The 13719-nt window shown below is 33.2% G+C and overlaps 1 long non-coding RNA gene and 1 pseudogene across 1 annotated transcript in view; both read right to left on the reverse strand.

The window, feature by feature from the left end:
• LOC105304411 overlaps positions 1-10477 on the reverse strand; it is a 19149-nt gene extending 8672 nt beyond the window's left edge. The window contains exon 1 of the long non-coding RNA XR_896995.2: positions 10466-10477. This is a non-coding gene — a long non-coding RNA (uncharacterized LOC105304411). The remainder of the gene's footprint in view (positions 1-10465) is intronic.
• On the reverse strand, positions 8048-8166 carry LOC111730914 (annotated as a pseudogene).
• Positions 10478-13719: the final 3242 nt, after the last annotated feature.

Raw genomic sequence — 13719 nt, forward strand, 5'->3', positions numbered from 1 at the left:
GATAGACCTAGAGGGTATTGTGCTGAATGAAATGGGTTGGATAGAGAGAGAAATATCGCATGATTCCACATACGTGTGGAATCTAAAGAAAAAAAACAATAACAACAGCAGTAACAAAAGCAAAAATAAACTCATAGATATAGAGAATATTTAGAGGGATACTATATGGGAGGGAGTTGGGGAGGACAAAAAAAAGCAAAGAGATTAAGAGGTACAAATGGGCAATTGCAGAATAGTCATGGAGATGTAGAGTGCAGCATGGGGAAGATGGTTAATAATGTTGTAATAAATATGTAAGGGGGAAGAGGGTTACTGGATTTAGTGGGGTGATCACTTTGTGATTTAATGGGTCTCTGATCAGTATGCTGTACAACTGAAACTAATATATTATTGCATGCCAACTATAATTGAAAAAAAACTCATTAAATTGTACAATGTAAATATGAGCAACTAATTGTCTATTATATTTCAGTAAAGCTGAAGAAAATACAAATATGGCTATAATACAGGAGAGAAATGTGTTATATAGTTATAGAATATAATGAAAGACATGAGAAGAAATGATAATGGAAAAAAGATAATCAATGTGAGTAAAGATGAGAGACACATAGAAAAGAATTTTAATGATATCATTTGAGGCACCGATCAAGCCTTGACTGAATCCTGTTTTCAGTTTTGTGAGCTAATACAGCTCTCTTCTTTTCATGAGCTAGATAGTAAATGATGAGTATTACTGAACAAAAAAATGGTTTTCATTAAAATGAACTGAGTGAGGTCTTAGACTATGTTCTTTTTACCATAACCAGTTGACAGTACATTAAGTGCCAGACTACAGTGCAAAAGGCTAGTCCCTTGCCAATTTCAAACCCTCATGTTATTAGAAGAGGTGTATATATATATACATATATATATATATATATATATAACAGATAAATTTTGATTAAAAAAAAAGTTGGGAAAGGTAAAAGCACAGACTTCAGCCCCAGAATCACAAAATATAATTGATGCAGGGCCCAGTATGGCATATATGAAACTTTTCAACACAATGACTTTACAATCTAGTTGTACAGAAAAAAGATTATAAATCTATCGAATAACTAAAGAAGAATTCAAGGTTACATATTCAAGGTTACATATTTTAAAAGATTTATTCTTGTACAAGAGAATATAACAATTGTAGGCCTCTAGTCAAATGGGAGAGAAAAATAAAATGTAACTTGCTGTGAGCTATATAACAGAAACATAAATGTAATAAACATAAATAAACGTAAATGTATTATTGGGTCTTAGTACCTAGATCTTAATTTCAAATATCTTTCTTTAGTAAAAGGAATCAGGGCCTCTTGGATAAGCAGCTTATTCTAGGTATTACTGGGGTGGGGAATATTTAAGATGAGCCTGGAAACAAAAAGTAGTGTCCCCCAACTGAGCAATAATAACCTCTAGGTCCATCCCTGTCATTGCAAATGGAAGGATTTGATTTTCTTATGGCTGAGTAATATTCCATTGTATATATGAACCATAACTTCTTTATCATATTGTCTGTTATGGGCATTTAGGTTGCTGAATCTAAGGAACAAACTAAATGAAAACAGACTCACAGATACAGAGGATAACCTTGTGATTGCCAGAGGGGAGGGAATTAGGGGGCTGGGAGAAAAAGGTGGAGAGATAAAGAAGTTAAAATTAGTTGTTACAAAATGTCACAGGAATATAGAGTACAACACAAGGAATATAGTCAACAGTGTTGTAATGGCTGTGTGTAGAGCCAGAGGGGTGATAGAGTAATCAGTAGGGATCACTTCATAAACTATAAAAATGTCTAGCCAATGTAGTGTATACGTGAAACTAATAAAAAATGTTTAAAAAAAGTTTTCCCCCAAACTGAGAGACACACACACACACACACACACACACACACACAATGTGAGCATGTCAAAGGGACATGGGAGCCAACTAGAAGATATTCCCTTGGCCAAAGCCTGAAAAAATTTGGGCAACAGTATAAAAATACACATTGAATTAGAAACATAAATATCTACCATTATATAAATAAGTGATTGAACAAATAAATGAGGGAGGAGAATAGACAGATATCCCATGCACAAGAATTCTAAACGATTTATGTAGATATTCAAGGGGGTGAAACAATTCCTCACTCCTTAAGTGTGAGCTGTTCATAGTGACTTCCTTCCAAAGAGGACAGTATGGAAAAGGGTAAAAAGAGTAACTTTATAATAGAGAAACCTGAGAAGCACTACCTCAACAAGGTGATCGAAGGCAACGACAGTGAGAAGTCATGCTGATAGCATATATCCTTGATATCTTGTAATGAGAATGACATTTCACTTCTCTAATATAACCCCAAGAAACTCATAACCCCATCTTAACTGTGAGGAAAACATCAGACTAATCCCAATTGCGGAATATTCTACCTGACCAGTCTGAGAAACTGCCAGAGGCAAGAGGAGTCTAAGGAGATATTACAACTAAATATAATATAGTATCCTATATGGAATCCTGGAACAGAAAAAAGAGCAGTTGGGAAAAAACTGAAAAAATCTGAATAAAGTAGAAATTGTAGTTAATAATAATGTATTGGTATTGGCTCACAATTTGTGACAACTGTACCATACTGATGTAAGATGTTAATGGAGGAAACAACGTGATCTGTACTAACTTTGCTAGTTTTCTGTAAATCTAAAATCATCCTAAATTAGAAATTTTATATAAAAATATAATGTCAGGACAGTTCAGAAGACACTGTGACCATCTGCCTGGGGAGGGACTAGAGGAAGAAAAAGCATTTTACTTTTTATTTTTGTACTCTAGGAAAAAAAATTGAGAGAGGTGATAAAGTTTGAGTTTGGCTTCAAAAGAGTTAGAGCTTGGGTTAGAGTTATAAACATTACTCCAACACAATTCACAGCCTATTTTACCTAGATAGGCAGTACAGTATCTTGGTTAAGTACTGGGACTGTATTTCCTGGATTACTATAATATCATTGCTAGCTTGTAATTTAGGGTTTGTTACTCTATTTCTCAGTGTCTCACTTTTGTTATCTGTTAAATAAATCAAGCTGCATTGGCTGTTGAGATTATTACAACATTTCCAGGAACATACTAATTGCTTAGTAAATAGTAGCCATTTATTACTTCAGGTATTAATTTTCCTTAAAATTTCCTTTACTTGGCAGAGAGGAGACTTACATCAGTAAAGGATGTTTTAAAAACATTTTTTTTTTTTTTTTTTTTACTATTTGCATTCACAGTAGGTTTGACTATTTAAACTTCTGGAATTTTCAGTACTGAACCTGCAAAATTGTTTAATATAGTAAAACCTTTAAATATGGACATATTTATTCATAATTCAGTTTTTTAAAATTTTGTTGCCATGCTAAATATATATGCTAAGGATAATAACATATATATACTTTTAAAGCATTTTATTATTAGTTCCAAGTATACAGTACCTTGGTTAGACATTTATATAGTTTATGAAATGATCCCCCAATTGCTCTTTCTCTCCTCTGGCTCTCCACTTAGCCATTACATTACTGCTGACTGCAATCCCTATGCCGTGCTCCCCATTCTTGTGACCATCTATCAACTACTAATTTGTACTTCTTTAACCTTCATCCCTTTGCCCTAATCCCTCAACACCCCTCCCCTCTGGCCATCTAAAAACAAACTTTGACAAAGCTTCAAAATATAAAATGCACTTCCATATACATAGAACTGTTAACTTCTCTTCCAACAGCTCTATTTGATATGTAAAATGGATTACATTATCTCCAATATGTAAGTATGGAAATTGAAGCTCAGAATACCTAAGCTACTATTCCAAAGTTATAAGGACAGAAAGTTACAAAGACAGGTGGAGATCCTCTGCCTTTTATGTCCTGTTCTATCCAGCATTCTTTCCATGTTAGAATTGTGCCTGTTTTAATAGTAATTGAAATATTGCATCACTGGTACTTGTTTACACAGATATGGGTTTAGATTCTAGCTTTACCACTTATTATCCAGATGATTTTGGAGGAGTTACTTTAATAAACTTCAATTATTTAATCTAAAAAATGGGATAATATTTGCCTTTTAAGGTATTTAGGCACTGATGAGAATAATGCATATAAAGCACTTGGCAAGTTGTTGGTATACAGGAAGAACTTCTCATAATGTATTTATTATTCTTATATGAGTCTTCTAGCATAAATCTTATCTCTATGGAAGAACACTAATAGATTTGCTAAAGAATAAGAGTTGCTTAGTTCTAAAAGTAAAGTATTGTAGCCCACATGCACAAATACCCTTCACAGGATTAATTAATGTGTTCTCAAGTGGCCAGCCAGGTATACTGATTTAGCTATGATAAATCATAATTAGTATGATCACTCTTATTGCTATTATACACAAGAAAATTATGGATAGGTTGTAGCCAGGAAAATCACCATGAACATTAAGATCACAAGCTGAACAGTACACAGCCTCCAATTTTATACTTCGAGAAAACAGCAGAAAAGCCATTTTGGTTCATTAGCTTCCCAGTTTGTATCACTAGGCACTTTGCCACTATTTCTTCGCAAATTATCTTACTCTGATGAGATGTCAGCTTAGAAGTGGCCTCCTATGTATTATAGATATACTTATTTCAGGATAATATCTACTACTCCCCCTCCCCCCAAAAAAAGACCCACAAAAGTGGGTTTAAACACATTCCTTCGGGATCTGTTGATAAGACCATATGTTTAAAAACTTAAAGCAAAATAGCAGATTAGCAAATAGTATCTTCTCCTCCCTTGATTTGTGAAAGATATGGTGAGCACCTTTTATGGATCAGCTGTTATGCTACGTATTGTTTCAAAGATACCCAAGACATATTCTCAGTTCTGAAAGTGCTCACCACCTAGATGAGAAGGCAGAAAAAAAAGTATAGTATGAGTGTGACAAGAGCTGAGAAAAATCTATTTAGTTTACATAGGGAAAGGGTTCTCTAAGCCATATTAATGGATATGAATTTGTTTTTGTTTGGTTTTGTTAGGTTTTAAAAGCAGGACAGGCCTTACATGACTTCAACTATCACAGGTGACACAATTGTTTTCACTGTAAATAGAATGTGTGGCCATTTTGTGAGTGCGTCATGACACCTATAAATTTTTTAGTGTGCAATATGTGCTGTGTACTGTTCTTAGTGAATCATTATCTCATTGGATTTTTACAACAGCTCTATGAGGAACACATCCTTAATATTTCCATATTACAGATGAGTAAACAAAGAATCAGAAGATCAAATAATTTGCTCAAGTCTCACAACTAGAAGACTGAGAAGTCAAGGGATTAAAATCATGGAGTACAATTCCAGTAATAAGAGGTTAATATTCTGATGGATAGAGAATCTTTTCCAAAATGGATGAATATAAATGTAAGAAATTAAACAGATCTCAAATGCTGTGCTTTCTGAGCTCACAGCTGGTTATATAGGAGACTCAGACTGGCCTGGCTCTCCTTGCTTGTTCACCAATAGGGAGAAGTGATAAGGTTCTTCCCAATTCTTCTCCCTCCATCTCTACAGGTCTAGTAAGAGGCAAAGAATAACATTTAAGCTGCATTCTGTTCCTCTAGTACCTCATTATCTAGACCAGCATTAAATGGTAATCATGAGTCTTGCATAGATTATTACTTCCATAGACTATACATTGGTACATGTAAAAATAGAGCTCTCTTGTAAAATGAGTTTGGAAAATATCTAGATAAACCATTTTAACTTGCCTCCTCCCAGCAATATTTTTCACAATCTTTAATATGTATTGTGAATTTTTAATAGAGGGGATATAATATGCAAGATATTCTAAACTTACTTAACCAGGGAATTTTTATTTCTTCATGAACATTTAATGAATCTACTGTTCTATAGGATGTATTTTGGGGGAAACCATTCTAGAAAGCTCAATATCATATCAGAAAACAATGATCACAACAAGCATCTATCTATATTTCTCTTGAGTAAATCAGGTGTCTTTCTATAGGCCTTGTTGCTTAGCTACAAAGTAACCAAAAGAGCTAAATGAATCATCTGAAAATCAAATTATCAATAAAATACATTATTACATTCTATTATTAGGGTAGTCATTTGGCTTTTTTCATATTAGGAAGAAAGAGTCATATTTAAAACCTATAAGGTAACACAAGCTTCCTGATAACTTGATTAAATAAGCATTAGCGCACATTTTGGGATTGCTTTATTGTAAATAACAGAACTGACGACCGTGTTACAGGATATACATGAACCATTCCTGTAAAAGTGCCTCCCTAGAGGAATTCAAGTAGATACTTACTCAAATACCAAATAGGTATTTCTCATTTTCTGAAAAGGGAAAAAGGCTATCAGAAGCTTTATCTTACATGCAAGATATAAATTATTGGCTTCTATTAACTTTTTAAAAATGTGTCAGCAATGTTTTCCTTCTGAAAAAAATATATTATGGTTCTTATATAAAGCATTTTTTTTTGCTAGGTTGATCATTTCCCCCATCCTGTACCCCACAATTTCTTAGCCCAATATCTTATACAGAGTAGATGCCTAATTAATATTTGTTGAAATAATGTATTGATTTGTATTTTTCCAAGAGAAAAGAAAACCTCCACTAACTACTGTTAACCAAATGGTTTTTTTCTCTTCTAATCACAATACCTTGTCCTCAATTCTTACACCTCTTAATGTTTGTCGATGTGCTTCTTCCTTCTCTACATTCAATCAAATCTTTAATAATTGCTCTCAGCTTCTGCAAATAGTCACTATCAGCCAAGAACTTGAAACAATCTTGTGGAAAACAGAAAAGGAAAAACAACAAAAAAAGAAACATTCATCAATTGGCAAATGGATAAGCATACTGAGATATGATGATAGTATTTAGCATAAAAAAGAATAAAGCACATGCTACAACATGATCCTAAGTGAAAAGAGCCAGCCATCAAAGATCATGTATTTTGATTCCATTTATGTTCAAAGATTGCAGATCTGTAGATATAGAAAGCAAACAAGTGGCCACTTAGGGATGGGGTTGGAAACAGAGGTTAACTGTAAATGGGCATAAGGGATCTTAACGTGGTGATGGAAGTATTCTAAAACTTCATTGTAGTGATGAACAACTTGGTAAATTTAATTAAAAAAGCACTGAATTGTACACATATATAAATTTTATGGCATGTAAATTATACCTCAATAAAATTGTTTAAAAGCAGTAATTAAGGTTCCTTCTATCGCCATTAGCTCATAAGCTAACCAATCTTTGTTACTTATAAAACTTCTTTTCCTACAGACATTCGTTCTGTACCAAAAAATGCTTTGGACATCATTATTATTATTGCAACTATTTGACATTTGTGATAACTATTTTAGAAGTACTCATTTAGTGAACATACTTTTACCATTAGGAGATATGCATTTATTTCATTTTTAGCATAGCTGATTGTACTACCCTAGACTAATTCCTTTTTTCTTTGATTCATCTGAAAAGATATGCTCTCTGTTTATCAAGTATTTAAATATTCACATTCAAATGGAATATCTTCTAAATACAGAATATCTTCAATTAAAGCTATTTAAATAATGTATTGAGATGCTCTAAGAAAGCTTTATAGCAAAGTTTAGCTCCATTTGATTTGTTCAAATGCATTGGAAATTGATAGCCACATTGCCCCATTATAAATATACCAAACCTTCACATATTTTTAGAATCGGAAGTGAAATGTATAGATTTTTACCATTCCTATGATTTGATTTTTCTTATCAGGAAGAGCTAAATGCATTTGTCTTTTGGTATATGTTCTTTTCCTAAGTACACACTTCTCACTTATTATAAATTGTTTTCCTGCCTGATTTTTTGAAATTTTTTCTTAGCCAAAGTAATATTAAAAATTGAACCATCTGAATTTTTTTTGATAGTCTCTGAACACTTTTATTTATTTATTTGCAAGGCAATCCTTGGTTGACCTCACAGATTGCAAGGACCTTGTCAGCTTACAATCCCTTATTATTTTTTTTTTATGCCTATAGCACCTGGTCTTCCTAGGTGGTCTCCCATCCAAGTACTAACCAGGCCCAACCCTGCTTAACTTCCGAGATAAGATGGAATTGGGCTTGTTCAGGGTAGCATGGCCATAGACCCTGCATACTTTTAAAGAAGAGAAAATTTCAAATTTAGTCCAAACCTTAGAAAATGAATATAAAGAGACCTTTATCTTTAAAATAATAATGCCATACAACTTTGAGATTAACCAAGCCACATTTTACAAGGGAGCCACTTAACTTTCTCATAGTACAATATTAGGTTGAATCCTAATTTATCATTGAATCTCTGCTCTTTTTCCCTTGATACTAATGAATCCTTGAATTATAATAGAATTAACACTAAAATCCAAAAAGCATCAATAAAAGAGTGGCTAAGAATATCAACTAGATACCAACCTAGATAGGTCAAATTAAATCAAGTATTTAAATGATATATTTTTTGGTTGTATGACTCGTGACAAATTTTACTATCTTTGAGTGACAGGATATCTGTAAAATGTGTTAATAGAGTTACAATAAGGAGCTAATGAGATAACATATGTCAAATATTTTGCACATTGCCTGATACATGGCAAGTAGTCAATAAATAAGAAAGTTAATAATCTTTTATTTGCCCAGTAAATACCAAAATAATTATTTGCCTAGTAAATATCAATGAATTCTAACCTAGAATAATGATGACAGGATAAGCTATTCCATATTTCTTATGATTTTTCTACTTCAACTAGGACATACAGGAAGAACACTGAACTTAGCAAATATTACTAAACATTCTCAAATTTTATCCAAACTATTTATTGAAAATCATTGATAAATGATTTCCATAGACAACTAAAGCTAAAGATTTTCTCTTTCATAATCTAAAAAAGTATCCTATATAAATAGCCTCTAGTTCTCATGATTTCATCATTCCAACTTCTGTCTCTTCCCTACTCAAAGCCCCAGTCCAACTAATTCAATTCCAATGACTCTTAGATATAGTAGGTGACATTAAATGACAGTATTTTGTTCACAACTTAGTTCACTCTATTTTGCCTTATAATTCAGGAATCATAAATCACCTGCTTCATGGAACATATTAGAAATATACAGCAATCTTTAAAAGGCACAATTCAATTCTATAGTTACTCTTTACTTCCCTATAGCTTAGATACCTAATAAAACATTTTGAAAGAATCCGGCATCAGGGACTGAATGCCATGATGAAGTACTGTGTATGCCTTCTCCAGCCACTCATTTTATTGAATGATTAAAAGTTTATGTGAATGATATTCCTGACAACCATAAAGAAATGAGAAACAGCACATTCTCAATTTATGATCTGTAATCATAATGTAGGTGAGATATACACATGTGCAGCAACATTTCATGCTATATGATAAATGCATGATTTTAAGATATCCATACAAATGACAGGTCATTTATGATAAGTCTGTCTGCTCAAAGTAATATACTGACCCCCAAAAATCATTTGCTTCTTTAAAGATCACTTAGGATTTTTAATATGATTTATACACCCTCTATTTCTAAATTTGAAAGTTTTTACTTTATGAGTCAACTTGCTATGATTTTGGTTTAATTGTGAGAATAAGTATGTACTTAAAGCTATGTGACTAAATTTTCCAAGTCTTATAAAAAAGCAAATGGACTCTAATTCAGATTCCCTGTCCTTTACACCAGTGCTTCTCAATCCTCAATATCCATAAAAATCATCTGGCGCTCTTATCACATTTCATATTCTGAATCAGTGGACTTGGGACAAGCCCTGAGATCACACACTTCTAATAATCTCCCTGGTGATGTTGGGCCACCAGTTCATAGACCACACTTTGAGTAGCAAGGGGCTAAAGTTACTATCATGTTGACAAGACAAGGCTTAAAAATTAGAAAAAAGTTAGAGAGTACAATATGATATAAATCTTAAGTCCTGTGGAGAAATAAAAGGGGAAAAAAGAACTTAGTGACAGAAAAAAAACACTGTATGCTAGAGCAGCTAAAAATCTTTAGCTGATACTAGAGAATATACTCATGAACCTAGAAAATGAGGGAAAAAAAGTTACCAAATGTCCAACTGATCTTTTAAAGGACAGGCACTGAATTCTATGGGGAAAGCTGCATTCAGCCACCAATGACTCACACACTAGAAAAGTATATCTGAACTCAGAAAAAATTTCCCCAACTCCATTATTACTACCCTCTTCTAAGCTACCACCAGTGATTGTATAGTTTCTAGAGCAGCCATCTAACTGGTCTTCCCGATTCTTCCATTGTCCTTTTTTATCTCTTCTCGACACAACATCTAGGGTTATTCTGGAAAAATACAAGGCTGATAATGCCATTCTTTAACTCAAAACACTCCAAAAATTTCCCCATTCAAAAGAATAAAAGCAAAACTCTTTACCATGTCCACCCAAAGCCTTAAATCATCTGGCCTCCTATTACCACTTGATCTCATTTCTTTTCCTTTCCCTTTACCTCACTCTTCTGCAAACACAATGACCCTGTTATTGTCCCCTGAATCCACCAAGCTTAACCTTACCTTAGGGTCATTTCGCTTGCTGTTCTCTCTCTGAGCTCTTTCCTCTGATGTCTGCAAGACTCTCTCCTTCATTACCTTCAGGTATTTGCTTAAAAGTCACTATCTGAATAAATCTTCCCTGAAATAGATATTTTTTAAAAAAATTATATTACCCTCATCATTCCTGGGACCCCTTAATGAACTCCCTGCTTTAATTTCCTCTGTAGTGCTTATTAATAATTGAGATACAATCTATATTATTTGGCAAATATCTACCTTATTCTACATGAATATAAGCTTCATAAGAACATGAATCTTTGTTTACTTTGTTGTTACTTTGTTGTTTTTGTATTCCAAAAATCTAGACCAGTGTCTGTTCTCTACAGTAGACACTAAGTATATACTGTTTTTTTCATAGAAATGAAGGAAATGAAGCAAACAAGCAAGACACAAAGAAAGAAGAGTTCCATATGTGAAACACTGATACGCACAAATATATAAAATATACTATTAGTTCTGTAAGGAAATGCCATTGAAATCTTGATAGGGATTGCACTGAGTCTATAGATTGACATTTTAACAATATTAATTCTTCCAATCCATGAACACAGGATACCTTTCCATTTATTTGATCTTCGATTTATTTCACCAATGTCTTATAGTTTTCAGAACAAAGATCTTTAACCTCAAATTTATTCCTAAGTATTTTGTTTTTGCCACTATTGTAAATGGGATCTTTTTTTTTTTTTAAAGAAAATGTTAGTGTATAGAAACACTGGATTTTTGTATGTTAATTTTGTATCCTGCAACTTTATTGAATTTGTTGGTCGGATCTAAGGTTTTTGGTTGCGTCTTTAGGATTTTCTATATATGAAATTATGTCATCTGCAAAGAGAGATAATTTTACTTTTTCTTTCCAATTTGATATCTTTCATTTATTTTTCTTGCCTGACTGAGCTAGTCAGGACTTCTACTACTATATTGAGTAGGAGTAGTGACAGTGGAAACCCTTTGTTCCTAATCTTAGAGGAAAAGCTTTCAACCTTTTACCATTGAGTATGATATTAGCTGTGGGTCTGTCATACATGTCGAACAATTTATAGGAATGTCAACTCTAGTGCTCAAACAAGTAATATTTAATTTAGCTCTTATATATTATAAAAATTAAATGTGTGTCTCTTTGACTAGGCAATTTTAAAATTTCCATGTGCCTACTTAGTAGTTCATAAACATAAGAACACAAAAATAGTTTTAAATTATAAATCTCCATGTGACACAAAAGACATCTTTACCATTTATTTTCTTAGCTCTAAAATCAGGGTCCAATTAAAGAAAAGTGATCTGTAGGACAGATGACCTGAGTATAGATCCACCCCCTCACACACTTATATCCAAAGACTTTGTCCAAAACCCACTGATTTTCTCAGAATCAAATAGATGAATCCTAGAAAATGTCTCCCTCCTCATTTCAGGGCTTATTTCACCCATCTTCTCTCTCACTGAATCTCTTAATATTCATGTCTCTTGTATCTTTGGCCTAATTTCATTCAAATAAAATGAACTGCCCTATAAGAACATTGCTTAAAGAAATGTTCATATTTTTCCTTGTTCTCAGTGAAATAAAAAATGAATATATGGCATCATTTTTCTGCCTTACTCTTGTATAAATTTTAAAATTGTTTAGTTTACTGCTAACTATAGAAGAAACATCTTCTGGATAATGCCTGATAAACTAAAGCATGCTATCCAGCTGCTACCCATTTAGACTAAAACAATATCGAAACTCCAGGTCAGAGACTGGTATAATCCAGAAATCTGAAACCACATTTCTAAATTCCTCAAAGTCTAAATTCATGTTGGAATTAATCTCCAGAGCCAGTATACTCTTTCTGTTTCCTATCTTTATGCCTAGATTCAGCATGCTCCTTTAAACATGCTTGTTTCTTTCTCATATGGATCTTTTAAGCATAAACTTTCCTCTCATAAAGTAGTATGGGTCTTAAAACACAAACAGAAAAAAAAATCATGTTACAGGTGCATCATATTAACCTATTAGGACTTTTTAATAAACTACCCATTGCACACAAATGGTTACTAGGGATTACAAGGAGAAATAAGAGGAAACAAGAGACAGTGTTCATATAATGAATGTATGTCATACATTCATGCTAATTCAAAAGGACATGGGGATAACAGGATATGAATAATAAGTACTATCTTAATTTGAGCATACCTAAAGCAAGAATCTGAGTGTGTGTAGTTTATTTGTGACATACAGGAACTGCCAGCTGGGCAGTGGATACAGAAAAGAGAAGGAAGCTAAGGAAGGCTATGATAATAAGAAAGGTATCAGTAGTTGAACTAAACTAATTCCTGTGTGAAATTCTTTAAAAGGTGTAAATCTTACATCTCAGAATGCTTGCACTGAAACTTTTACGGGACTCCCGAGAGCTATTGGTTGAGGTTGCTCAAAGTGTTAATTTCCTAGCTCTTTTGGCTTGCTACATGTGAACAACGCAACCCTTTAAGTTTCACAGGAGTATGAAATTAGGCACAGAGATTGAGATCCTCGCATGAGGACACTGACTCAGGAGTCTGATAGGGAGCGGGGAACTTCATAGAGGAGGAAAACAGCTGTATCTTAAAGGATGAGTAGGAAATTACTATACGGAGAAGAGGGGTAACAATTTATAGAGAAAGGGAACAAAAAACATGTCATAAAGGCAGTAGTTCAGTATTTTCCTTAATGTTTGACACTTTGATTCCCTGGAAAGTCTTCAGTTTGATAGTCATTATAGGTAATAAGTCACTTGAGAACACTGAGTGCTTGAGGTACACAGATTTAAAGGATTTTCTAGATTACTCATCTCTACAGCATAAACGAGTGTAGTCTATTATTTTAAAAATTGCCTCAATCATATTCAAGGATTGAAAGACAATATTTTAAAGACCATTCTCCCCAAATTGATCAATTGATTGAATGCATTTCCAATCAAAATCCTAGCAGGTATATTTTTGGTAAAAATTGACAAGCTCATTCTAAAATTTATACAGAAAGACAAGGGATATAGACCAACCGAAACAACTTTGAAAAAGAAGAATTTGGAGGATGTATGCTACCTGGTTTTAA

This window comes from Pteropus vampyrus, unplaced genomic scaffold (assembly GCF_000151845.1).
Source record: "Pteropus vampyrus isolate Shadow unplaced genomic scaffold, Pvam_2.0 Scaffold340, whole genome shotgun sequence".
Lineage (NCBI taxonomy): Eukaryota > Metazoa > Chordata > Mammalia > Chiroptera > Pteropodidae > Pteropus > Pteropus vampyrus.